Source organism: Moschus berezovskii, chromosome 3 (genome assembly GCF_049115385.1).
Source record: "Moschus berezovskii isolate FMDL1 chromosome 3, NW_MosBer_1.0, whole genome shotgun sequence".
In the NCBI taxonomy this organism is placed as follows: domain Eukaryota; kingdom Metazoa; phylum Chordata; class Mammalia; order Artiodactyla; family Moschidae; genus Moschus; species Moschus berezovskii.
Window position 1 is genome coordinate 31424657 of NC_142462.1, and position 26394 is coordinate 31451050.

Here is a 26394-nt window from a genome sequence, read left to right on the forward strand (position 1 = left end):
GTCTCAATAAATTAAAAACTAATTCTTTTTTGATCCAAACAGCATAAAACTATAAATCAATTACAAGAATGAAACTGAGGTGGGGGGGAAACCACAAAATGTGAAACCTAAACCAAAAGCTACTAATCAATCAATGGGTCAATGAAAAAAATCAAAGAAGAAATCAAAAAATAATCTAAAACAAATTAAAATAGACAACATTCCAAAGTCTAAGGGATACAGTGAAAGTGGTTTTAGGAGAGATAGTTATAGTAATGCAGGCCTACTTCAAAAAGCAAGAACAACCTCAAATAAACAATCTAACTTTGCACCTAAAGGAACCAGAAAAAGATTAATAAAAGAAACACAAAGTTAGTTGAATGAAGAAAATAATAAGTCTAAAATACAATGCTTGTTCCATAATAAAACCTGAAACTCTGTAGCTCAAAAAGCATTGCCTCTTCAGGAGAACTCAGCTTTAATTCTACCTAATTTTGACAAGGTATATGTATGAGAAAGAGAAGTAAAGGTTTGAGGTCTTGACTATGCTATAGAAATTACGTGGCTCATAAATTTCAAAAATTTTATTTTTGTTTAAAGTTCTTGAGTAGATATTTCAGAGAGAACATTAATTTTAAAAAAAGACAGCAACAAAATACTGCCATAGTAAAACAGAGACGAAAACAGCTTGCACTGTGTAACACTGAGTTTGTTCAAGAAGTTTCATCTTCTAGATATTACAGGGAGATTATTTTTCAGGGGTCTCTCCGTATCCAAACATTTTAAAAGGCATGAATAGCTAGTATACACCAAACTGGCTTTTCAAGGATGTTCATATAGCAGGCAGACTTTCAAAAACGGGCAAAACCTTCTTGGAGCAAATTTGCTTGTGTTCTAGAAAGTAAAGACATCTCTCTATAGAGAAGATCTGCTTGGAATTCTAGAGTAATAAAGACAACGTCTCTCTTGTAAGAGGAGAATAGGCTCGTTAAGCAGCAGTCCCAGTATAACAGCAGTGCTTCTCAATAAGAAGATTCTTTTTTAACATGCTCCACTGCCTAACAACATCCATCTCTACTGACATTTCCCTGGAGGAATTGCAATTCAGAAAATCAGTGCTGCTCTGCTATTCTCCTTACTGCTATAGTCCTAACAAACTCTTTTCACTGACTGGAGTTTCATGTCTTTTGCCAATATTTACAACATCGACATGTGTGTTTGCATACAAAATGAATATAATCCTCAGATCCTGTCTAGTTTCTGACTTGACAGATAATGAAATAAGGCAACCATGTATCTTAACTTCAGCAAATATGAGTGAATTCTGAACTCAAAAAAAATGACTTACTTAAAAAAACTTTTCTTTTGGAGATATATAAAATAAGATCTAGGACAAGAATATGAGGGATATTCCAATTTAGCTTTTCAAGTATTAAAATTGATAAAATCCTTGAGTACAGGGAATGGGGTCTCTGAGGACAGAAACATGTTTGTAACCACTAGCACATACTCAACAAATAGTTTTTTTTTAATTTAGCAGTCTTGTTCCAAAAAAAGAAAAAAGGGATATGTTCTTAAAATCAACTACATGGAAGTTTTTTAAAAAGGTAAAAAAAAAAAATCCAAAAATAACACCACCTAGAAATAATTACCCTGAGCATTGGATAAGTATCATTTCAACAGTCATCTATTAATAATACATGCAGGAAGCTGCTAGGACAAACGGACGAAGGAAGAGAAAAAAACGCAACCATATGCATGTCATATAAAAATTCTTTAGTGTTAGCAAAAAAAAAAAAACACAACAACAAAACCCTTAAACATAATAAACCTGAAATTGCTTCTAAACTTCAAATTATTCTTCACCTCCAGGGAGCTTTTCCTAAACGTTAAGATGTCAAAAACCGGTTGAGGACACTGGACTTTCAATGGCAACACACTTCATGTGTAAGTCAGTGTTAACTGATTTCCTTCTAGGATAGAGAAAGAAATAACATATTGTAATTCTGCCCACAGTCTAGTTCTGGTCCATCATACTTTTATCCTGACAAGGCTTATTAGATTCATAGCCTATTCTATAGCCATAATTCACACAAGTTGACATAATATATCTATGCTCAAGACACCAGCTTTAAACAAAATCTCTCCATTTATAAATTCATATTAACTCACTTCTCTATTTGATGAACTTCAGTTGCAAGTAGTTTTTTGTTTGTTTTTTAATACAAGCCTCGACGTTTTTACGTTCACTGAGTGTTTCCTTCTATTCTGGAAGAAGAGCTTATCTGGGAATAAAAGTTCAATTCACACTTTTCCTCAAAGATTTCTCGTCTCCGCACAACTACGTTCAAACACAGAGCGTTGTCCTGACGCTTCAAGTCCGTGTGTCCTTTACTCACTCTCTATTCACCACTCTGGGGGCGGGGGTAGATTTCAGCTTCAACAGTTGTAGTAGAAAATAGACACAGAAGTTACATATGAAGGTTTTTCCTGTTGTCTAATTAAATGACAGCTTGGGGGTGGTAATATTCTTGGATTCCACTTCCATTCCCTCCAAGGTTCACAGACACTGATTCATTGTGTGTGTCTGAATGGTAAGTACTGTGAAGGTGTGAGACGTCTGGCAGCATGTCCTCCTTTCTATAGGTTTTGTTTTTGTTCTTTGCTCCTAGGAACCTACCTGAAGAATTCTTTATGAGGAAGTTCAAAATCTTAATCAGAATAAGACCATATTTAAATTGTCAATTGCTGTTCCTCATTTTTTTCTGAAAATATACCCTTTACATTTTACAGAACCAGTTAGGCATTTCAATGAAATTTTTTTCTAACTTTCCAAATAATATCATTTGTCTACTTGACATATTACATAAATACAGTCCATATATTGGATGCTTTTATTATTATTCACATCTATTCTCTATTATTTATCATTTAATTTTTACTTTGAATACACTGTTATTATCTCAAGTTTCCCTGTGATAATAAGTGACTTTTGCTGTATTATATGGCTAATGTACTAATTATGTCTATTACACTGTCACTCTGTCTTCATAGTTCTCATTCCATTAAACTCTTGAAATATTGTCTTTTCAATTTTTAACCTTCTTGAATTCAGATTTTTACTGAGCTTTTCTACAGAACCAAAAGGAGTAAGAATATTTTGAGGGGTAGGAGAGTCTTGAGGCTTCTTCCAGGTTTTTAAAATCAGATTTGTGTGTTTTGTGATTTTCAGTATGCATTGTAGAGCTTATTCATTGTTATTTTCACAAACTGATGAGTTTTAAAACGATAGAATGATAGGCACCGGTAGTATTCCCTGCCTCCGCTGAAGTACCATGGAGAATTGAGCAACTTGCCCACTTTTCCAGACCTTCATTTTTTTAACCCACCTCAAAAAAAAAAGCAAAAAGCAAACTACATTTTTTTCCATCTTGAAACTGAGACTCTTAAAATAATTGTTTCCAGTGAAGTTTAATTCTTTTATTTGGTCATACTGCTTTCCTCCCAAACAGAAAACAAACAATATTTTCCATGCTTGAGTAAAGAAACTTAGATTTTACCTAAATATAGCAGAGGAGACTTTGACACCTTTAATAAACAAAGACAGCCTTAGACAATGCTATTAGGCTGTTTATGAAAATGTTCTATGGCATCATCTTAAACTGTCATTCCTAATGTTTCCACATTCAAACACAACAAATGGAACAATCTGCTGGCTAGAACTCCTTGTTCTGTAAATATTTTGGTTCAAAGAACATTTAAACAAAATTTAAAACAACCTTCCAATGTGTTTAGTAAAATTTAAAAAGCATACCCCCACTTCCCCCCAAAAAAACCACCATGAAATATTTTCCTTACATCATAAAAAAATAAGAATTTCAAAAATATTTACTACTAACAAAATGGAAACATCTGCATATTCAAAATACTATTTAAAGTAGAGATCTTAGGAAGGAAGCTGGGTTGCCAAAAAACGTTTTCCATTTCAAGAATAGTTAAGGCTTAACTAAGGATGAAAGGCTTTGGTTTCAGGTCCCATGAGTCAAGGTTCAAAAATGTGTTTCTGAAAGCCAGCCCTCTTTTTATAGACTATATTAGCTGGATCATTTCTTAATCTGAATCCATCAATTTCTCACCTCCATCCCATTCAAACAAGGGCACTAATGTGGGTATATGTGGGTATATACAAAGGAATCAGTGGAGAAGGAAATGGCAACCCAGTCTAGTACTCTTGCCTGGAAAATTCCATGGATGCAGAAGCCTGGTAGGCTACAGGCCATGGGGTAGCAAAGAGTTGGACACGACTGAGCGGACTCTCTCTCTTTCTATAGTTCCTTTTGGAGAAGGAAATGGCAACACACTCCAGTTTTCTTGCCTGGAGAACCCCATGGACAGAGGGGCCTAGTGAGCTATAGTCTATGGGGTTGTAAAGAGTCAGACACGACTAAGCAACTAACAAACACAAACACACAAGGGAATCAGACAGAGATGCACTTTTCACTATGGAGACATCACATTAATAACTTGCAATCCTGTGCTGGCCAGTGGTTAGGGGATATGGGGCAGATGTTGGTCCAAGAGTACAAAGCTTCAGCTATGCAAGATGAAAATGTTTTCGGGATTGAACTCATGGTTCAGTTCAGTCACTCAGTCGTGTCTGACTCTTTGAGACCCCATGGACTGCAGCACGCCAGGCCTCCGTGTCCATCACCAACACCTGGAGTTTACTCAAACTCAAGTTCATTGAATCGGTGATGCCATCTAACCATCTCATCCTCTGTCATCCCCTTCCCCTCCCACCTTCAATCTTTCCCAGCATTAGGGTCTTTTCAAATGAGTCAGTTTGTCTCATCAGGTGTCCAAAGCACTGGACCTGCAGTTTCAGCATCAGTACTTCCAATGAATATTCAGAACAGATTTCATTTAGAATGGAATGACTGGATCTCCTTGCAGTCCAAGCGACTCTCAAGAGTCTTCTCAAACACCACAGTTCAAAACCATCAATTCTTCGACGCTCAACTTTCTTTATAGTCCAAATCTCACATCCATACGTGACTACTACAAAAACTATAGATTTGACTAGACGGACCTTTGACGCGAGAGACGCCGGCTCCAGCGGCGCAGACAGGAGAGACGGGCGGGCTCCAGCGCAACCGGCCACGTGCAGAATCGTGGCCAAGAGGAGCTACCCCACGCCCAAGGTTAGGGTGGTGGCCGAGAGGTGCTGTCCCACGTCTTGGAGATACCCCTCGTCCAAGGTAAGGTACAGCAGCTGCACTTTGCTGGAGCAGCTGTGAAGAGATACTCCATGACCAAGGTAAGTGAAACCCAAATAGGAGGGTAGGTATTGGGAGGGGGCATTAGAGGGGAGACACATTGAAATCATAATCACAAAAAACTAGTTGATCTGATCATATGGACCAAAGTCCTGTCTAACTCAATGAAGCTAAGCCATGCCGTGTGGGGCCACCCAAGACGGATGGGTCATGGTGGAGAGGTCTGACAGAATGTGGTCCACTGGAGAAGGGAATGGCAAACCACTTCAGTATACTTGCCTTGAGAACCCCAGGAACAGTATCAAAAGGCAAAATGATAGGATAGTGAATGAGGAATTCCCTAGGTTGGTAGGTGCCCAGTATGCTACTGGAGATCAGTGGAGAAATAACTCCAGAAAGAATGAAGGGATGGAGCCAAATCAAAACAAATATCCAGTTGTGGATGTGACTGATGCTAGAAGCAAGGTCCGATGCTGTAAAGAGCAATATTGCATAGGAACCTGGAATGTTAGGTCCATGAATCAAGGCAAATTGGAAGTGGTCAAACAGGAGATGACAAGAGTGAACGTCGACATTCTAGGAATCAGTGAACTAAAATGAACTGGAATGGGTGAATTTAACTCAGATGACCATTATATCTACTACTGTGGGCAGGAATCCCTTAGGAGAAATGGAGTAGCCATCATGGTCAACAGAGTCCGAAATGCAGTACTTGGATGCAATCTTAAAAATGACAGAATGATTTCTGCTCGTTTCCAAGGCAAACCATTCAATATTACAGTAATCCAAGTCTATGCCCCAACCAGTAATGCTGAAGAAGCCAAAGTTGAACAGTTCTATGAAAACCTACAAGACCTTTTAGAACTAACACCCAAAAAAGATGTCCTTTTCATTATAAGGGACTGGAATGCAAAAGTAGGAAGTCAAGAAACACCTGGAGTAATAGGCAAATTGGGCCTTGGAGCATGAAATGAAGCAAGGCAAAGGCTAATAGAGTTTTGCCAAGAGAACGCACTGGTCATAGCAAACACCCTCTTCCAACAACACAAGAGAAGACTCTACACATGGACATCACCAGATGGTCAATACCGAAATCAGACTGATTATATTCTTTGCGGCCAAAGATGGAGAAGCTCTATACAGTTAGCAAAAACAAGACCAGGAGCTGACTGTGGCTCAGATCATGAACTCCTTATTGCCAAATTCAGACTGAAATTGAAGAAAGTAGGGAAAACCACTAGACCATTCAGATACGACATACATCAAATCCCTTATGATTATACAGTGGAAGTAAGAAAAAGATTTAAGGGTCTAGATCTGATAGAGTGCCTGATGAACTCTGGACGGAGGTTCGTGACATTGTACAGGAGACAGGGACCAAGACCATCCCCATGGAAAAGAAATGCAAAAAAGCAAAATGGCTGTCTGAGGAGGCCTTACAAATAGCTGTGAAAAGAAGAGAAGCGAATAGTAAAGGAGGAAAGGAAAGATATAAGCATCTGAATACAGAGATCCAAAGAATAGCAAGGAGAGATAAGAAAGCCTTCCTCAGAGATCAATGCAAAGAAATATTGGAAAACAACAGAATAGGGAAAACAAGAGATCTTTTCAAGAAAATCAGAGATATCAAGGGAACATTTCATGCAAAGACGGGCTCAATAAAGGACAGAAATGGTATGGACTTAACAGAAGCAGAAGATATTAAGAAGAGGCGGCAAGAATGCACAGAAGAACTGTACAAAAAAGATCTTCACGATGAAGATAATCACGATGGCGTGATCACTCACCTGGAACCAGACATCTTGGAATGTGAAGTCAAGTGGGCCTTAGACAGCATCACTACGAAGAAAGCTAGTGGAGGTGATGGAATTCCAATTGAGCTATTTTAAATCCTAAAAGATGACTCTGTGAAAATGCTGCACTCAATATGCCAGCAAATTTGGAAAACTCAGCAATGGCCACAGGACTGGAAAAGATCAGTCTTCATTCCAATCCCAAAGAAAGGGAATGCCAAAGAATGCTCAAACTACCGCACAAATGCACTCATCTCACACGCTAGTAAAGTCATGCTCAAAATTCTCCAAGCTAGGCTTCAGCAATATGTGAATCGTGTTCTTCCAGATGTTCAAGCAGGTTTTAGAAAAGGCAGAGGCACCAGAGATCAAATTGCCAACATCCGCTGGATCATGGAGAAAGCAAGAGAGTTCCAGAAAAACATCTATTTCTGCTTCTTTGACTATGCCAAGGCCTTTGACTGTGTGGATCACAATAAACTGTGGAACATTCTGAAAGAGATGGGAATCCCAGACCACCTGACCTGCCTCTTGAGAAACCTGTATGCAGGTCAGGAAGCAACAGTTAGAACTGGACATGGAACAACAGACTGGTTCCAAATAGGAAAAGGAGTACATCAAGGTTGTATATTGTCACCCTGCTTATTTAACTTATATGCAGAGTACATCATGAGGAACGCTGGGCTGGAAGAAGCACAAGCTGGAATAAAGATGGCCTGGAGAAATATCAATCACCTCAGATATGCAGATGACACCACCCTTATGGCAGAAAGTGAAGAGGAACTCAAAGGGCTATTGTTGAAAGTGAAAGAGGAGAGTGAAAAGGTTGGCTTGAAGCTTAACATTCAGAAAACGAAGATCATGGCATCTGGTCCCATCACTTCTTGGGAAATAGATGGGTAAACAGTCGAAACAGTGTCAGACTTTATTTTTTTGGGCTCCAAAATCACTGCGGATGCTGACTGCAGCCATGAAATTAAAAGACGCTTACTCCTTGGAAGGAAAGTTATGACCAGCCTAGATAGCATATCAAAAAGCAGAGACATTACTTTGCCAACCAAGGTCCGTCTAGTCAAGGCTATGGTTTTTCCCGTGGTCATGTATGGATGTGAGAGTTGGACTGTGAAGAAAGCTGATCGCCGAAGAATTGATGCTTTTGAACTCTGGTGCTGGAGAAAACTCTTGAGAGTCCCTTGGACTGCAAGGAGATCCAACCAGTCCATTCTAGAGGAGATCAGTCCTGGGTGTTCATTGGAGGGACTGATGCTAAAGCTGAAACTGCAATACACTGGCCACCTCATGCAACGAGTTGACTCACTGGAAAAGACACTGATGCTGGGAGCGATTGGGGGTAGGAGGAGACGGAGACGACAGAGAATGAGACGGCTGGATGGCATCACTGACTCGATGGACATGAGTTTGAGTGAACTCCAGGAGTTGGTGATGGACAGGGAGGCCTGGCGTGCTGTGGTTCATGGGGTCGTTAAGAGTCAGACATGACTGAGCGACTGAACTGACTGAACTGAACTAATGTCTTTGTGTTTTAATATGCTGTCTAGGTTGGTCATAGCTTTTCTTCCAAGGAGCAAGTGTCTTTTAATTTCATGGCTGCAGTCACCATCTGCAGTGATTTTGGAACCCCAAAAAATAAAGTCACTGTTTTTGCTGTTTTCCCATCTATTTGCCATGAAGTGATGGGACAAGATGCCATGATCTTAGTTTTCTGAAGGTTGAGTTTTAAGCCAAAATTTGTACTCTCCTCTTTCATTTTCATCAAGAGGCTATTTAATTCTTCTTTCCTTTCTGCCATAAGGGTGATGTCATCTGCATATCTGAGGTTATTGATATTTCTCCAGGAAATCTTGATTCCAGCTTGTGCTTCCTCCAGCCCAGCATTTCTCATGATGTACCCTGCATATAAGTTAAATAAGTAGGGTGAAAATATACAGCCTTGACATATTACTTTCCTGATTTGGAACCAGTCTGTTGTTCCATGTCCAGTTCTAACTGTTGCTTCCTGACCTTCACACAGTTTCTCAGGTGGCAGGTCAGGTGGTCTGGTATTCATTCCCATTTCTTTAAGAATTTTCCAGTTTGTTGTGATCCACACAATCAAAGGCTTTGACATAGTCAATAAAACAGAAGTAGACATTTTTCTGGAACTCTCTTGCTTTTTCAACGATCCAGCAGATGTTGGCAATTTGATCTCTGGTTCCTCTGCCTTTCTAGATCCAGCTTGAACATCTGGAAGTTCATGGTTCATGTACTATTGAAGCCTGGCTTGGAGAATTTTGAGAATTACTTTGCTAGCATGTTAGATCAGTGCAGTTGTTTGGTAGTTGGAACATTCTTTGGCATTGCCTTTCTTTGGGATTGGAATGAAAACTGACCTTTTCCAGTCCTGTGGCCACTGCTGAGTTTTCCAAATTTGCTGGCATATTGAGTGTAGCACTTTCACAGCATCATCTTTCAGGATTTGAAATAGCTCAACTGTAATCCTATCACCTCCACTAGTTTTGTTCACAGTGATGCTTCCTAAGGCCCACTTGACTTCACATTCCAAGCTATCTGTCTCTAGGTAAGTGATCATACTATCGTGATTATCTGGGTCATGAAGATCTTTTTGGTACAGTTCTTCTGTGTATTAAGAAGATATTTTTAATATCTTCTGCTTCTGTTAGGTACATACCATTTCTGTCCTTTAGTGTGCCCATCTTTGCATGGAATGTTCCCTTGGTATCTCTAATTTTCTTGAAGAGATCTCTAGTCTTTCCCATTCTATTGTTTTCCTCTATTTCTTTCCTTTGATCACTGAGGAAGGCTTTCTTATCTCTCCTCACTATTCTTCAGAACTCTGCATTCACATGGGTATATCTTTGCTTTTCTCCTTTGCCTTTTGCTTCTCTTCTATTCACATCTATTTGTAAGGCCTCCTCAGACAACCATTTTGCCTTTTTACATTTCTTTTTCTTGGGGATGATCTTGATCCCTCCCTCCTGTACAATGTCATGAACCTCCATCCATAGTTCAGAACGTAACACTATATATAACTAACGGGAAAATCTGTAGTATGTAGGTACCAGTTCACATAAATCATATTTGGCAGGCATATGTTAAAAATATTATCCATTTTGTATATGATAAAGGATGATATGTTTAAAAAAGTATGCACAGTAATATGACCACCCTGCATTTCCTAGGCTTCCCTTGTGGCTCAGCTGGTAAAGAGTCTGTCTGCAATGCAGGAGACCTGGGTTTGATCTCTGGGTTGGGAAGATCCCCTGAAGAAGGGAAAGGCTACCCACTTCAGTATTCTGACCTGGGGAATTCCACGGACTGTAGCCCACGGGGTTGCAAATAGTCTAACATGACTGAGCAACTTTCACTTCACTTAACGTTTCTTAGTAATATATGAAACATTTGCAAGCTGAGAATTGGCAAGCTGACATAAACAAATCTAATCTGTCCTAATTTAAAATTTTGTTCAAGTCACAAAAAGTAGGGTACCCTCCTATTATTGGATTAGCATAGGTTAGTTTCATTCACTTAACCAATAAGTATTTATTAAGAACTCTGAGCCAGATGCTAGACTGCACGTTGAAACCATAGCAACAGACTAGACAGTTTCTATCCTCAAGGAGATCATGCTGGAAAAATAAAATTAACCAAAATAAAGTTAAGACCCGTGCTTCTCCAAATTTGATCTGCATAAGAAACCCTGGGAATCTCATTAAAAATACAGATTTTTATTCCTTTCATGCATTGGAGAAGGAAAGGGCAACCCACTCCAGTGGGGACAGGAGAATCCCAGGAACAGGAGAGCCTGGTGTGTTGCCATCTACGGGGTCGCACAGAGTCGGACATGACTGAAGTGACTTAGCAGCAGCAGCAGCAGAAGCAGATGTGAAATGGGAGCTAAGAATCTGCATTCCTAACAAGCTATCAGGCAATGTTGCTATAATTGGTTCATGGATCACAATGAAGAAACGAGCAGTTATATAATCTGAAAGTCCTGTCTCATTCCCAGAAGACAAATTCACCAAGGAATATACCTTCATCTAACCAACAGAGAGTAACCTTGACTCTACTGAAGGTATTGCCTTTCTTAAGCATCTAAAATAAGTTACCTGTGTCTTTTATTAAATCTATCAGTATGGCAAACTAAGTAACAAAAATGAAAGAATTCATTATTTCAATTGTATTTTCCCTCAAATCCTTAGCAAATTTACAGTATAATCAAATTTATACTTATAAAATTTTGAGTCTAAGCAACAGAGACACTGCTCAGATATATACAGAGTAGCATTAGAACACAGTTTCTGACTCTTTGAGACCCTGTGGACTCTAGTCCACCAGTACCTTTGTCCAGGGGATTTCCCAGGCAAGAATACTGGAGTGGGTAGCCATTCACTTCTCCAGGGGGGTCTTCCTGACTCAGGGATCGAACATGCATATCCTGCATTGGCAGGTGGATTTTTTTTTTTTTTTAATCACTGAGCCACCAGGGAAGCCTAAGACAGGGATGCTATTACATATTCTGCAAGGCACACAAAGGTCAGCCCCCAGAACAAAGAATTATCTGTACCAAAATTTTAATAACATAATAACTGCAATACCCTGGATTAGATGGATAGTTCCGGTTTTTGATCTTCAATCAGTAGCTGACATTAAAAGAAATAACATTCTAACAACTTGAAGATTTAAGCAGAGTTACTTGGAAACAAAAGAATATTAAAATTGAGCTTTAAAAAATGCATTTTATCAGACAAGTGTTTAAAATAACACACCACAAATACAACAAGTGTGTTCAAAATGATTAGATAAGGTCTATGTGATATCGCTTATATGTGGAATCTAAACAAAAAAGTATACAAATAAACTCATCTACAAAATGGAAGTAGAGTCACAGATGCAGTACACACCCTGATGGCTACCAAGGGGAAGGGGCGGGGGAGTTTGGGACTGACTTACACATGTGCATCACCCTCAGTCATGTCCTGCTCCCTGGGACCCCATGGACTGCAGCCCACCAGGCTCCTCTGCCCACAGGATTATCCAGGCAAGAATACTGGAGTAGGGTGCCATTTCTTCCTCCAGGGGATCTTCCCGACCTAGGGATAGAACCCGTGTCTCCTGCATTGGGAGGTGGATTCTCTACCAGTGAGTCACCAGGGAAGCCTGAAAGATTCAGTAGCAACTGTGGAAAGTCTGAAATAACAGGTTAAAATGTATAGACTTTGACTCACTTGCAGTGAACAGTCACTGAGCAAATGAGAAGAGAGAAAGACTTTTAACCGAAGCAGACAACTAAGTATAAGGCTTTGAAAACAAGTTCTCAGGCACCAAAATACCATGGATAATTTATTCTGACCACAAGTTCAAAGGAGTGTATTTGGCTCAGTTTCCCTAATACAACAAAGACCTCAGAGCTGTTATATACTTAAAGTCACCAGAACAACAGAATAATCTACTTTATGGTGTTACTAAGTATAGCATGTTTCATGCAAATAGTTGAAACACATCACCAAACTCAATTATTCTGGGAAACATTAATAAGTATAAAATGATTATTCAAAAATATTACTTATCCTCTATTCAGAACCAAAAAGAAATCAATAAAATGAAATGAAATCAGTGACTAAGCTTTAAAATTCTATCTCAGTTTAAATAGCATAAAAAAATTAGTGTATACATATTCATAAAAATCAACTGTTGAGGGTTGGAAACTATAATCGACATGCCAAAGAGCAAGTTTTTTCAGTTTTTTATAAAATTTTTCTCTCTAAACATATTTACCATACGTGTAAAATCAATTTCCTGAATTATAAGAGGAGATTGATTTTTACAAATATATGCCCAAAGTTAGACTAATGGCTATTCTCTCAACTTGTTTGTTTTCAACTTAGCATAACATAACTAGAACTTGTGTGCAATGACTTCATTACTAAGCAGACAAAGATTATCCTTTTTACAAATTAACCATCTGGTTTCTTTAGGGAAAGTAATGTTTCAATATGTCCCTGTGTTTCAAAAATATACACAGATACAAAAGGTGAAGACATGTTAAGTACACAAAGAAAAAGTAGAGAAAGTGAAATTTAGGGCCGATTATCCTTACTCTCTCATTAATAACCATATTCTAAAACTTTGACAATCCATGTAATTATAAACTGTTAATTTTATTAAACAGAGCATGAACGTAATTAATACCATCCCAAGCAACTAGGTGGTCCTGTAACTTTGGACCTTTCTACCTCTGGAAAACTGATCAGAAAATCTGACTAACATCCCAAACAAACTAAATGGATTTTGTTGGATGGCCTTCAGCTAATTTCTATAGTCTTGAACATACACCAAACCACATACTCTAACTGAATTAACTGTGTTGGCATTGTTGAGAGTCACAGGTCCAAGAAATGGTGTTCACAGTGTTATTTCACTATCACTATATAGCATTCAGCTTCAAAAAAATGAAACCGCTATTTTAAACATTGTTTAAAACTATGTTATGTGTTAAAATAAGCAAGAAATAACCTGTGAGGCTTCTCTGGTGGCTCAGATGGTAAAGAATTTGCTTTCAAGAGAGACCTGGGAGGCCTGAATTCGATCCCTGGGTTGGGAAGATCCCCTGGAGATGGGCATGACAACACACTCCAGTATTCTTGCCTGGAGAATCCCATGGACAGGGGAGCCTGGCGGGCTACAGTCCACAAGGTCACAAAGAGTCAAACATGACTGAGTGACTTAACACTTTTCACTTTCAGCCCTATTTTGAACAGGTCTTAAAATGCTAAGATAACTGAGTTTGTTCTATTTCTTTAATTTCTGCTTTTCTTCTTACTTCATTTGTTGTTTTGAATGTTTGTTTGACTACTATTTAATACACTGAATTCAGTTAGGTCTATAAAAAAAGGCACAGATCCATACACTGGACAAAACCTTGAAGGCATTAGGAAAAATAAACTAAGTACCCTAGACAGCCTCAATAAAACTAAAGCATGCCTTTCACCCAGGAAAACAAATGATTTTCAGTTATATCCTGTTTGTCATTTGTGGTTACATTAAACAATAATCAAACTATATGCTCCAGGAAACAGGTAGGGGTGGATAAACGAAATACAAAAAGTCCCTATGGTCCTTGTTTGTTCAGATTAGAGATCAGCGTTCTTTGGGAGTTGCTTTTATTATAGGAACAAAAATTGAGGTGAAGACACTTGTGGTTTTAGGGGTACTGTGATGTATAAAAACATTCAATGCTTCCTTTTTCTATAGAATTTTACTTTAAAGGAGCAACAGCCAACAATCTAGTTAAACTGGATCATGGCATTTTCAGCTGAAGTCTTCCACCACTTCATTTTGCTTTCAGCACAAAATATAAGCAATGGTAGTGGTCACAGTAGCAGTGGAGTTGGCAGCAGTCACAGATATCTAACAAAACCCGCAAGACCGCATTTAGACCCATTCTCGTCTCTTGCCCTCACCTCCCACCAGTCCACCTCCACTCCAGTCATACAAGTCTTACTGCGGTGCCCCTGAACGGAACTCTTTGAGGATTTTCACACATTATCCCTTCTGTATCTCTCTTTAAATAGCTAACTCCTGCTTACCACAGTCTGTGTATTAGTTGCTCAGTCGTGTCCGACTCTTTGAGACCCCATGGACTGTAGCCCGCCAGGCTACTCTGTCCATGGGATTCTCCAGGCAAGAATACTGGAGTGGGTTGCCATGCCCTTCTCCAGGGGATCTTCCCGATCCACGTCTCCCAGGTCTCTCTTAAAGGCAGATTCTTTACCATCTGAGCCACCAGGGAAGCCCCATTACCAGTCTAGGCTTAAATGAATGCCACATCTGCCAAGAGATTCTCATTTACTGATCTCTACTTGCAATTTAAATCACTGTCCAGGGCTCTTTTACATTAAGGACAGTTTAGTTTTTCCTTAGCATAGTTATCACAATTTGTAATTAAACACTGTTTGTGTATTTGTTTACTGTTTTATCCCCAACTGTACAGTATGCCCCTTGAGAACAGAGAACTATACTTGCTTAGTTCAACTGCCTAAATTCAGTGCTAAATCTTTTTTTTTCATTTTCTTATTTTTAATGTTAGGATAATTGCTTTACAATGCTGTGCTAGTTTCTGATGTACAACAGCATCAATCAGCTATGAGTATACATATATCCCCACTTTCTTGAGCCTCCTTCCCACCCCAGCCCCAGCGATTAAATCTTGACAGGCATTTAAAATATGGTAAAGACATTCACGAACTAAGGAACTAATGAAAGACTAACTTTCCTACTTATAAATTCCTTACTATTTTCAGCATGGTATATAGCATGAATTATTTTTCAACAAGAGCTGGGAAGAAGCGGGGAAGTCTCTTCCATTACTGTCTACTGCCCTGATGTGCCTTCTGGAGATCTCTGTCTCTGAAGTAGCTTCGTTCTGCGAAATACTTCAGTCTCCTTAAAGAAATCAAGCCTGATAATGAAGACTTGAAATTTAACTTAGAGTGAAATGTGCACACAAATGGAGGGTGGAAGAAGGGTTCTCTATTCAGTTCTTTTTTTCACCTTTTAGCTCCCTCTTCCATGTGTTTGGCATATATCATTTCATTTGAGTTGAGATATTCAATACATTGAAGTAAGGCTCACAGTCTAGCGTGGATAATTATAATAAGCATACCCAATCTCTTCCTTTAGTTTCACAAGGAAATTTTCTTTCTTTTCATGCCAATAAAAAAATCTTCCCCTTGTGCGCTGAGTGGCTCCACACCTACACGAATCTGCCCTACAGATGCCTGGATTTCAGTAGTGTGACTTCACCCTTTTTATACGTTCTTTTCAAAATCAGACAAAAGCTCTGGAGGTAAAAATTTTAGAATATGTGGCATGTTGCATCTGTAAGTTATGGACTAAAAATGCTGTAAGGTAAATGTGCCCTTAAAAAGGGAAAGAAAAATGACAGAAAACTGCTAATTACTTTCCAAAGGAGACTTCTTTCTGACCTTAGGTATAAGCCTTCTGTCAAACTTAAAATTCTTTTCCTTCATCTTTTCTTAGAAAAATATTCAGTAGTAGAAATCATAATCAATCAAGCAGCACCTACAGTCAATGAGTTACATAATCTTAGTACAAAGTATTAAGCCACAGATCTCCTTATTTTCATTTGTAAAATGAGAAGGAAGGTCATAGGTTTATTATAAAGGATTAAGGTACATATTATTCTCTCTGGAACATGGAGGGCACTCAATCATTGTTAGTGGTATGACTGTTTATAACAGAAAATATTCTGATACAGTCCTTGTGGGGTTTAATAGTTTTTAGGGAAATTTAGGAGCCAGGGAAGATTTAGCAGAAAGGAATGACATCACCTCTTAAGGTCAACTAAGATTGCCTGAGTCAGTTAACAGGACACATGAACTTCCACTTTATAATGCTATACCTTCATTAGGCTCATTCCTTCTAAAATTCAGTTTATACTCAGTATGTTTCATCAGATTATACAATAGATTATAGGGCTACACTATGGACTGATCATCAAAAAAATATGAACAAATTAGTCTTTAATTTTTTTCTTGGTTGGAATCTGAAAATTTGTTAGGCTGGCATACACTGGACAGACATTTAATTCAGGAGATTATATTTATTCCTTGGTGAGTGAATGTGTTCAGGCAGTTAGTTTGGGCTAGTTGGCGTTCCTTATCTGGCACTGATTCCAAAACTATTCAGCATTTCCTGATCAACTCTGCAATTTTTATACAGAATTTCTGGTAGACTTAATACTAAGGAATAGATTCCATATATTAATAGATTGTACCTACACTTATTTGACTAGGGAATTATAGTTGACATGGCTAATGGTCTCAATGAGGAAATTTAAGGTACAATAAAGCAAATATCCAATGTTCAGAGGAGACACAGGTCTATATGTAGTCTGCGTCACAGGCCACAGATAAGGAGGACAGCAATACTAGTAGGCATGTTCTTTTTTGCAACTTAGTAAGGCAGAGGAACGAGAGATCCTCTGGATCATGGAAAAAACAAGAGAGTTCCAGAAAAACACCTATTTCTGCTTCATTGACTATGCCAAAGCCTTTGACTGTGTGGATCACAATAAACTGTGGAAAATTCTGAAAGAGATGGGAATCCCAGACCACCTGACCTGCCTCTTGAGAAACCTGTATGCAGGTCAGGAAGCAACAGTTAGAACTGGACATGGAACAACAGACTGGTTCCAAATAGGAAAAGGAGTACGTCAAGGCTGTATATTGTCACCCTGCTTATTTAACTTATATGCAGAGTACATCATGAGGAACACGGGGCTGGAAGAAGCACAAGCTGGAATCAAGATGGCCTGGAGAAATATCAATCACCTCAGATATGCAGATGACACCACCATTATGACAGAAAGTGAAGAGGAACTAAAAAGCCTCCTGATGAAAGTGAAAGAGGAGAGTGAAAAAGTTGGCTTGAAGCTCAACATTCAGAAAACGAAGATCATGGCATCTGGTCCCATCACTTCATGGGAAATAGATGGAGAAACAGTGGAAACAGTGTCAGACTTTATTTTGGGGGGCTCCAAAATCACTGCGGATGCTGATTGCAGCCATGAAATTAAAAGACGCTTACTCCTTGGAAGGAAAATTATGACCAACCTAGATAGCATGTTAGAAAGCAGAGACATTACTTTGACAACCAAGGTCCGTCTAGTCAAGGCTATGGTTTTTCCCGTGGTCATGTATGGATGTGAGAGTTGGACTGTGAAGAGAGCTGATCACCAAATAATTGATGCTTTTGAACTGTGGTGTTGGAGAAGACTCTTGAGAGTCCCTTGGACTGCAAGGAGATCCAACCAGTCCATTCTAAAGGAGATCAGTCTCGGGTGGTCATTGGAAGGACTGATGCTACAGCTGAAACTCCAATACTTTGGCCACCTCATGCGAAAAGTTGACTCACTGGAAAAGACTCTGATCCTGGGAGGGATTGAGGGCAGGAGGAGAAGGGGACGACAGAGAATTAGATGGCTGGATGGCATCACTGACTCGATGGACATGAGTTTGAGTGAACTCCGGGAGTTGGTAATGGACAGGGAGGCCTGGCGTGCTGTGATTCATGGGGTCACAATGAGTTGGACACGACTGAGCAACTGAACTGAACCGAAGAGATTATTTTGAGATAATAAGTTTGTGATAATCAGTCTCTAATACACACCCCACAATGATATCCACACTTCCCAATATGCACAATCTTGTATGATTCCCTACTCTCGAGTGTGGGCTCGACATACGGACTTGCTTCAAATCAACAGAATACAAAAGACGCAACACAGTGTCACTTCTAAGATTAGATTACAAAAGCACTGTGCCTTCAATCCTGAGTGCCATGTGGTGAGGCAGCCCTGTGGAGACGCCCACATGCAAGTGATTGGACCCTACTAATAACCAGGTAGGTGTGACAGCAGAGTCCACTTCCACATCAAGTCTTCAGATATGACTGCAGAGGACAGTCCACAGAGTTCAGACAGCTTGACTGAAACCAGAGGAAAGACCTGGAGTCAAAGGAACCTGGCTAAACTGTGCCTAGATTTCTGGCCCAGAGAAACTGTGAGAGAGTAAATGTTTGTTAATTAAGGTCACTCCTTTCTGGGGTAACTTGTTATTCAGCAAACATGGTACAATATGTGAGACAATGTTCAGCTTAGTAATAAGTCATGATCGTTTATCTATTTGTTTATTTATCTATTCAACATTCTATAAATGTCCGCCTTTTATCAAGACTGATTTGGGAAGACCTCATGTGGGGCTGTAGAGCCTCCAAAGAACAAAAGAGAAGGATACATAAACCAGAATTCAGAGAAAAACAAGCAGGAAAATGTTCCTGGGGAAAATGACATCATAAGGCCATGAGACAGAAAGTACTATCGCATTTGAGAAACTACAGAAAGTAAAGCTGGCCTGAAGAGGGCATGGTTATAGAGTGCAGGGCTCTTTGGCCAGGGTACCAGTTAAGACAGACTTGGTGTTACTCGAGTCCAAGTTCACCTCCATGGACCTGTGCTGCCCCTTCATAGCAATGTCAACGAGAACCATTTAAACATCCCCTCTATGTCCCAGTTCTTTCTTCTGAAAAACAAGGATAACAGTACACATTTCAAAAGGTTGTTAAGGGCATTTGCCATGGCCCCTAACACAAAATAAGTGCTGAAAATTGCTGGCTGTTACTACTGCCGTTGTTGTTATTTTTATTAGTAGTACTAGGACAGGGGAGCCTGGTGGGCTGCCATCTATGGCATCACACAGAGTCAGACATGACTGAAGTGACTTAGCAGCTTAGCAGCAGCAGTACTAGTAAAATGTGAGAGATCTTATGAGACATACCAAGGAATTTTCATACTACTTTAGAAGCAATGGAAAACCAAGAAACAGATTTGACTGGGGGATAATATCATAAGATAAACAATTTATAGTCATCATTCAAACAGCCCCATAAAGAATAAATCTGAGAAGAATAACATTGAAGGCTGGTGGGGAGTTAACAGACTGTTAAAATAATCTGGACAAGAGTCATGGTGTATAGAACAGTGGCAGTGGTAATCAAGAGCAAAGGAACATAGAAAGGATAATGAGAGGTAGAATTCAAATGCTTTGGAACTTGATTTGCTTTGGGAGTGAGATAGAGAATGAGTCACACCTCACACAACGTTTAGGTAACTAAGTACATGATACACATTTTCAGAAACTGATATCCCCAGCAGATGGAGAAGGACTGGCTGGGAAAAGAATCTGTGAATGTGAAATATCATCGATATTTAAAGGACTTCTGATTAAATATACAGATCTGACATTCAGGAAAGTGACTAAACTCAGGGCTACAGAATATTTTGCCTCCCTAGAAAATAAAAGATATAAAGAAATACACTCATCTATGTACAAAAATCTAAAAATCATCAACAGAATCTTGACTCCTGCAAAAGAAACTTGGAAGAAGAAACCAAAAATGAAAAAGGTTAATAAGAAGGACAAGATGATACAGAATCCACTGGATAAGATTGCTTCCAGGAAAAAGAAGAATATCATACGAGAGAGTCAAGGGGTGCAGTAGATAAGGTAAGAGCCAATGAAGGGCTTATGGGTTCCCATAGAACGCTCACTGAGGACCTCTTGAGAGCAGCTCCATGGAAGGCTGGCGTAGAAGCCAGGCTTGATGACTGAGGAACAGGAAGACAAATGATCCTAAAGTTATGCAAGATTACCACAGGGTAACCTATTAAATCAGTAACCGAAATCAGATTGATTATATTCTTTGCAGCCAAAGATGGAGAAGCTGTATACAGTTAGCAAAAACAAGACCAGGAGCTGACTGTGGCTCAGATCATGAACTCCTTATTGCCAAATTAAGACATAAATTGAAAAAAGTAGGGAAAACCACTAGACCATTCAGATATGACCTAAATCAAATCCCTTATGATTATACACTGGAAGTGAGGAATAGATTTAAGGGACTAGATCTGATAGATAGAGTACCTGATGAACTCTGGACGGAGGTTCGTGACATTGTACAGGAGACAGGGACCAAGACCATCCCCATGGAAAAGAAATGCAAAAGAGCGAAATGGCTGTCTGAGGAGGCCTTACAAATTACTGTGAAAAGAAGAGAAGCGAAAAGCAAAGGAGAAAAGGAAAGATATAAGCATCTGAATGCAGAGTTCCAAAGAATAGCAAGGAGAGATAAGAAAGCCTTCCTCAGTGATCAATGCAAAGAAATAGAGGAAAACAACAGAATAGGAAAAACAAGAGATCTCTTCAAGAAAATTAGAGATTCCAAGGGAACATTTCATGCAAAGATGGGCTCGATAAAGGACAGAAATGGTAGGGACCTAACAGAAGCAGAAGATATTAAGAAAAGGTGGCAGGAATACACAGAAGAACTGTACAAAAAAGATCTTCACGACTAAGATAGTCACGATAACGTGATCACTGACCTAGAGCCAGACATCTTGGAATGTGAAGTCAAGTGGGCCTTAGAAAGCATCACTACGAACAAAGCTAGTGGTGGTGATGGGATTCCAGTTGAGCTATTTCAAATCTTGAAAGACGATGCTGTGAAAGTGCTGCACTCAATATGCCAGCAAATTTGGAAAACTCAGCAGTGGCCACAGGACTGGAAAAGGTCAGTCTTCATTCCAATCCCAAAGAAAGGCAATGCCAAAGAATGCTCAAACTACCGCACAATTGCACTCATCTCACACGCTAGTAAAGTGATGCTCAAAATTCTCCAAGCCAGGCTTCAGCAATACGTGAACCGTGAACTCCCAGATGTTCAAGCAGGTTTCAGAAAAGGCAGAGGCACCAGAGATCAAATTGCCAACATCCGCTGGATCATGGAGAAAGCAAGATAATTCCAGAAGAGCATCTATTTCTGCTTCATTGGCTATGCCAAAGCCTTTGACTGTGTGGATCACAATAAACTGTGGAACATTCTGAAAGAGATGGGAATCCCAGACCACCTGACCTGCCTCTTGAGAAACCTGTATGCAGGTCAGGAAGCAATAGTCAGAACTGGACATGGAACAACAGACTGGTTCCAAATAGGAAAAGGAGTGCGTCAAGGCTGTATATTGTCACCCTGCTTATTTAACTTATATGCAGAGTACATCATGAGGAACTCTGGGCTGGAAGAAGCACAAGCTGGAATCAAGATTGCTGGGAGAAATATCAATAACCTCAGATATGCAGATGACACTACCCTTATGGCAGAAAGTGAAGAGGAACTCAAAAGCCTCTTGATGAAAGTGAAAGAGGAGAGTGAAAAGGTTGGCTTGAAGCTCAACATTCAGAAAACAAAGATCATGGCATCTGGTCCCATCACTTCATGGGAAATAGATGGAAAAACAGTGGAAACAGTGTCAGACTTTATTTTTTTGGGCTCCAAAATCACTGCAGATGCTGATTTCAGCCATGAAATTAAAAGACGCTTACTCCTTGGAAGGAAAGTTATGACCAACCTTGATAATATATTAAAAAGCAGAGACATTACTTTGCCAACAAAGGTCCGTCTAGTCAAGACTATGGTTTTTCCCGGGTCATGTATGGATGTGAGAGTTGGACTGTGAAGAAAGCTGATCGCCGAAGAATTGATGCTTTTGAACTGTGGTGTTGGAGAAGACTCTTGAGAGTCCCTTATACTGCAAGGAGATCCAACCAGTCCATTCTGAGGGAGATCGATCCTGGGTGTTCATTGGAAGGACTGATGCTAAAGCTGAAACTCCAATACTTTGGCCACCTCATGCGACGAGTTGACTCACTGGAAAAGACTCTGATGCTGGGAAAGGTTGGGGGCGGGAGAAGAAGGGGATGACGGAGAATGAGATGGCTGGATGGCATCACCGACTCTGTGGACATGAGTTTGAGTGAACTCCGGGAGTTGGTGATGGACAGGGACGCCTGGCGTGCTGTGATTCATGGGGTCACGGAGAGTCAGATGCGACTGAGCGACTGAACTGAACTGAACTGAACCTTGCATTTAGAACTATTTCTTTGCTTTTGTTTTAATGGAAGGAACATGTATCAATGGGAGAGGGAAAAGAGAAAAGCAAAATCAAAGCTCAGGGAAGGAAACAGTTTTAATGAAAAGATGGCTACAGAAGCAAGGTTCTTGAAAGATCTGGTGCTTGGAAGATAAGAATGTTCTCATATTTGAGTATGTAATTACACTCTGAAGCTACAGGCAAGATCATATCTAAGAGCAGAGGTACTAATGGTTGGGTTAGACCAGTGATTCTCAACTGGAGGGTGATTTTGCCCCCCTCCAGGCAACCTTTAGCAATGTCTGGGAACATTCTGCTTGCTACAACCAGGGGGTATAATACTGTCATCTAGTGGGGAGAAGACAGGCATGCTGCTAAACTCTACAAGGTATAGGAAAGTTCCTCACAACCTATAGTCCAAAATGCTGATCGTGCTGACACTAAGAAACCTGGGTTAGACATTTAAGGAGAGAGAAAGAAGTTTAAAATATCCACTGAGGAGAACAGGGAGCTGACGATGGAATCATGGTACGCTTACTTTACAATATTCAGTGCTCACTGCAGAATGAAAACCATTATTTTTAAATGACAATAATCTGCACTGCTGCATAATTTTCTCCAGCAGTATTAAGATGAAATATAGGCTCAGAGAAGTGAAAAGTTAAATTGACAACATGAACAAGGTTTTACAAAATAGGTCTTAATAGAAGGACAAGAGAATTAGAGATACTGATAAAAAGAGCCACGATCAACTGAAGTGAAGGAGCATGGTATCCAAGTAAAGAAATGTATGAAACAACAGGTAGCTGAAAGAGAGAAGATGGCAGGCTTTGAGTTTTCTATGAAATTTAAATATGTGCATCGAGAGTAACTGAGCAAAAGTAAAGAAGATAAAACCTTGCAGCAAGAAGTTAGGAAATAGCCTTAGTATTTATTTTTCAGCACAGTTAGGATGATGGCAACTCATAACCACATGAGACCCAACAGGTAGACAGATCAAGAGCACTGAAAATAACGGACACTGGAAATGAGGACAGGACCAGAGAAGCTAGGGTGATGGGAGAAAAAAATGACACAGTGCCAGTTACACTGGTGTGTATACCTAAATTTCATGCCGCATCATTATTTAAACAATGATTCAAAAAGATACATGGACCCCAATGTTCACTGCAGCACTATATACAATAGCCAGGACATGAGAGAAACCTAAACGTCCACTGAAGGAAGAAAGGATACAAAAGATGTGGCACGTACAGAAAGCAGAATATTACTCAGCCATAAGCAGTAAAATAATGCCATTTGCAACGGTATGGATGGACCTAGAGACTGTGACACTGAGTGAAGTAAGCCAGATGCAGAAAGACAAGCGTCACATGATATCACTTAGATGTGGAATCCAAGAAAAACGCTACAAATGATCTTCACAAAACAGCAATGAGTCACAGATGCAGAAAACAAGCTCATGGTGACCAGAAGGGAAATAGGGGTACAGATTAATTGGGAGATTGGAATTGACTATACATACTATTATAAAATAAAAAAAGATAGCGCTAAGTCGTGTCCGACTCTTGAGATCCCGTGAACTGTAGCCCGCCAGGCTCCTCTCTCCATGGGATTCTCCAAGCAAGAATACTGGAGTGGGTTGCTATTTCCTTCTCCAGGGGAACTTCCTGACCCAGGAATTGAACCCAGGTCTCTCCTGCACTGCAGGCAGATGCTTTCCAGACTGAGCTACATGGGAAGACCCAGTATAAATAAAACAGATAACTAATAAGAACCTACTGTATAGCATAGGGAACTCTACTCAATAATCTGTAATGACTTATATGAGAAAAGAATCTTAAAAAGACTCTATTTACATATATGCATAATTCATCCACTTTGCTGTACAGCAGAAACACAACACTGTAAATCAACTATACACCAATAAAAATTAAAACAACAAAACAAGCAATGAATAAACAGAAATTTCTATTAAGACAGCTGGGAGACCAGAAGGGGGAGTTCTCACAACCTGCTACTACAGTCTGTTCTATAAGAGCAAACACTCATCTTTCCTGGAGAGGACTCAGCAAATGGAAAACCATGGTCTGTCTGTTCACTCTAGCCCTCCCAACTTCCTTTTCCTTTCTATAAAAGCATTCTTCCCTTGCTATGGGGGTGCTTGTGTGTGGTTTGTCATGGTTGCAGACCACAAATTTCACTTCTCTGTTTACCCCCAAAGAAACTTATCTTTGCTGATATGGCAGTCTGTTTTAGGTCAATAATTACCAAACATATATAGGAAAAGCAGGAACAAAAACAGACCACCACAACAATTTTTAACAAAAAGGACTCTTTGTAGTATCTAACACTGAGACGATCAAGGGATAAGTCACACAGGATCCAACAGCTGGGTGCTCAACAAGAGTGTTGAACCCATTTTTAGAACCCAGCTTTCTAAACCAAGGGTTGATAGCCAAAGCTCCAGTCAAGTCTTTCAGGGTCCCATCCTACTGGTTTCTGCACTGAGTGGGTAGAGCATGAATGAAATTATCCAAGAGTAGAAGACTATTTTTCAGGCAACATGTTGCCAGTGTCCAAACTATTGTCTCAGGAGGTCAGACAACGGGAAGTTATCTACACTTATATATCCCCCAGGACACAGCAATGGAATTAGGGCACAGAACTTAGATTCTTAGCAGTGAATTAAAGGTACAAAGCGAAGAACAAGGTGCTAAAATTTCCAGCAACAGAAGTCGAATACCTAGAGTCTACAGATAGAAGCAACACAGAAAAGAAGAATGTAGTACATAACCTTCAAACTCAAGAGACAGCTGAGATAGCTGCCATTTCTTCAGCCTTAGATTGTTGCTCCAAATGCTACTGGTAGAATTTAGCACTGACTGCCATCAAAACCACCGAGGGGAGCTTGTTAAAAACTGACATTCTAGAACTTATCCCAGATGATTCATTAAATGTTTACACATTTCAGGAATCTATGTATTTAGCAGTTCATAGATTTAAACCAGGACTGAAATTTGGAAACTAGTAGTATTTACTACTTGAACATGTAGTCAATGAACATGATATTGGGCAAACTCTGGGATACAGTGAGGAACAGGGAGCCCTGGCATGCTGCAGTCCATGAGGTCTCAAAGAGTGAGACAGGACTTAGTGACTCAACAGAAACAAGGATTTACTACTTAATATTGTCACAACTTCATCTCAACTCATCATTAAGTCTATTTTAGTCCCTATTCATTGAAAACTTATGATATGGCAGATGCTTTTCTAAGTGCATTAAAATACAATTTTAAAGTTCAACTGCCCCAACAATTTTACAATGAAGATATCATTAACATTTTCAATTTAAGGTAAGAAAATCAGGCAATACAACAGACATCCGAGCACCGGCAGCCTGATATCAGAGCCTGTTCTCTTTACTGTTATCATGATAAAACCAGCCTACTAAAATAAACTTGTTCCTTTTACTTTCAACTAGAATTATGTATGTTGTTAAAAAGTCATCATATATTGACCATAAACCTGGGCAGTTACACAATTTAATGAAAACAAGAAAATTGTGGAAAACTTAATACAAACCAGTTTGGCAAGCAAAACATTTCAAAAATGCAAGATTATCATAAAAATAATGGACTTCCTTAGGGGTAAAAGCAGTACGTAATTCCTATACACCTCCTCACACCCACTACTATTTCTGCATTTCCTTAACCCTAATATTAAATACGAGGTTAACTTGGACATTGACCAGTTCAGAAAAAGGAGGTGGCAGCAAGAAATACACATTCACCTCTTCAGTATTATAATTATCCTATCT

The 26394-nt window shown here is 39.5% G+C and overlaps 1 protein-coding gene across 4 annotated transcripts in view; it reads right to left on the reverse strand.

Moving 5' to 3' along the window:
- CRPPA (CDP-L-ribitol pyrophosphorylase A) overlaps positions 1-26394 on the reverse strand; it is a 366781-nt gene that overhangs the window by 179356 nt on the left and 161031 nt on the right. The gene's annotated exons all lie outside the window — the stretch shown is intronic.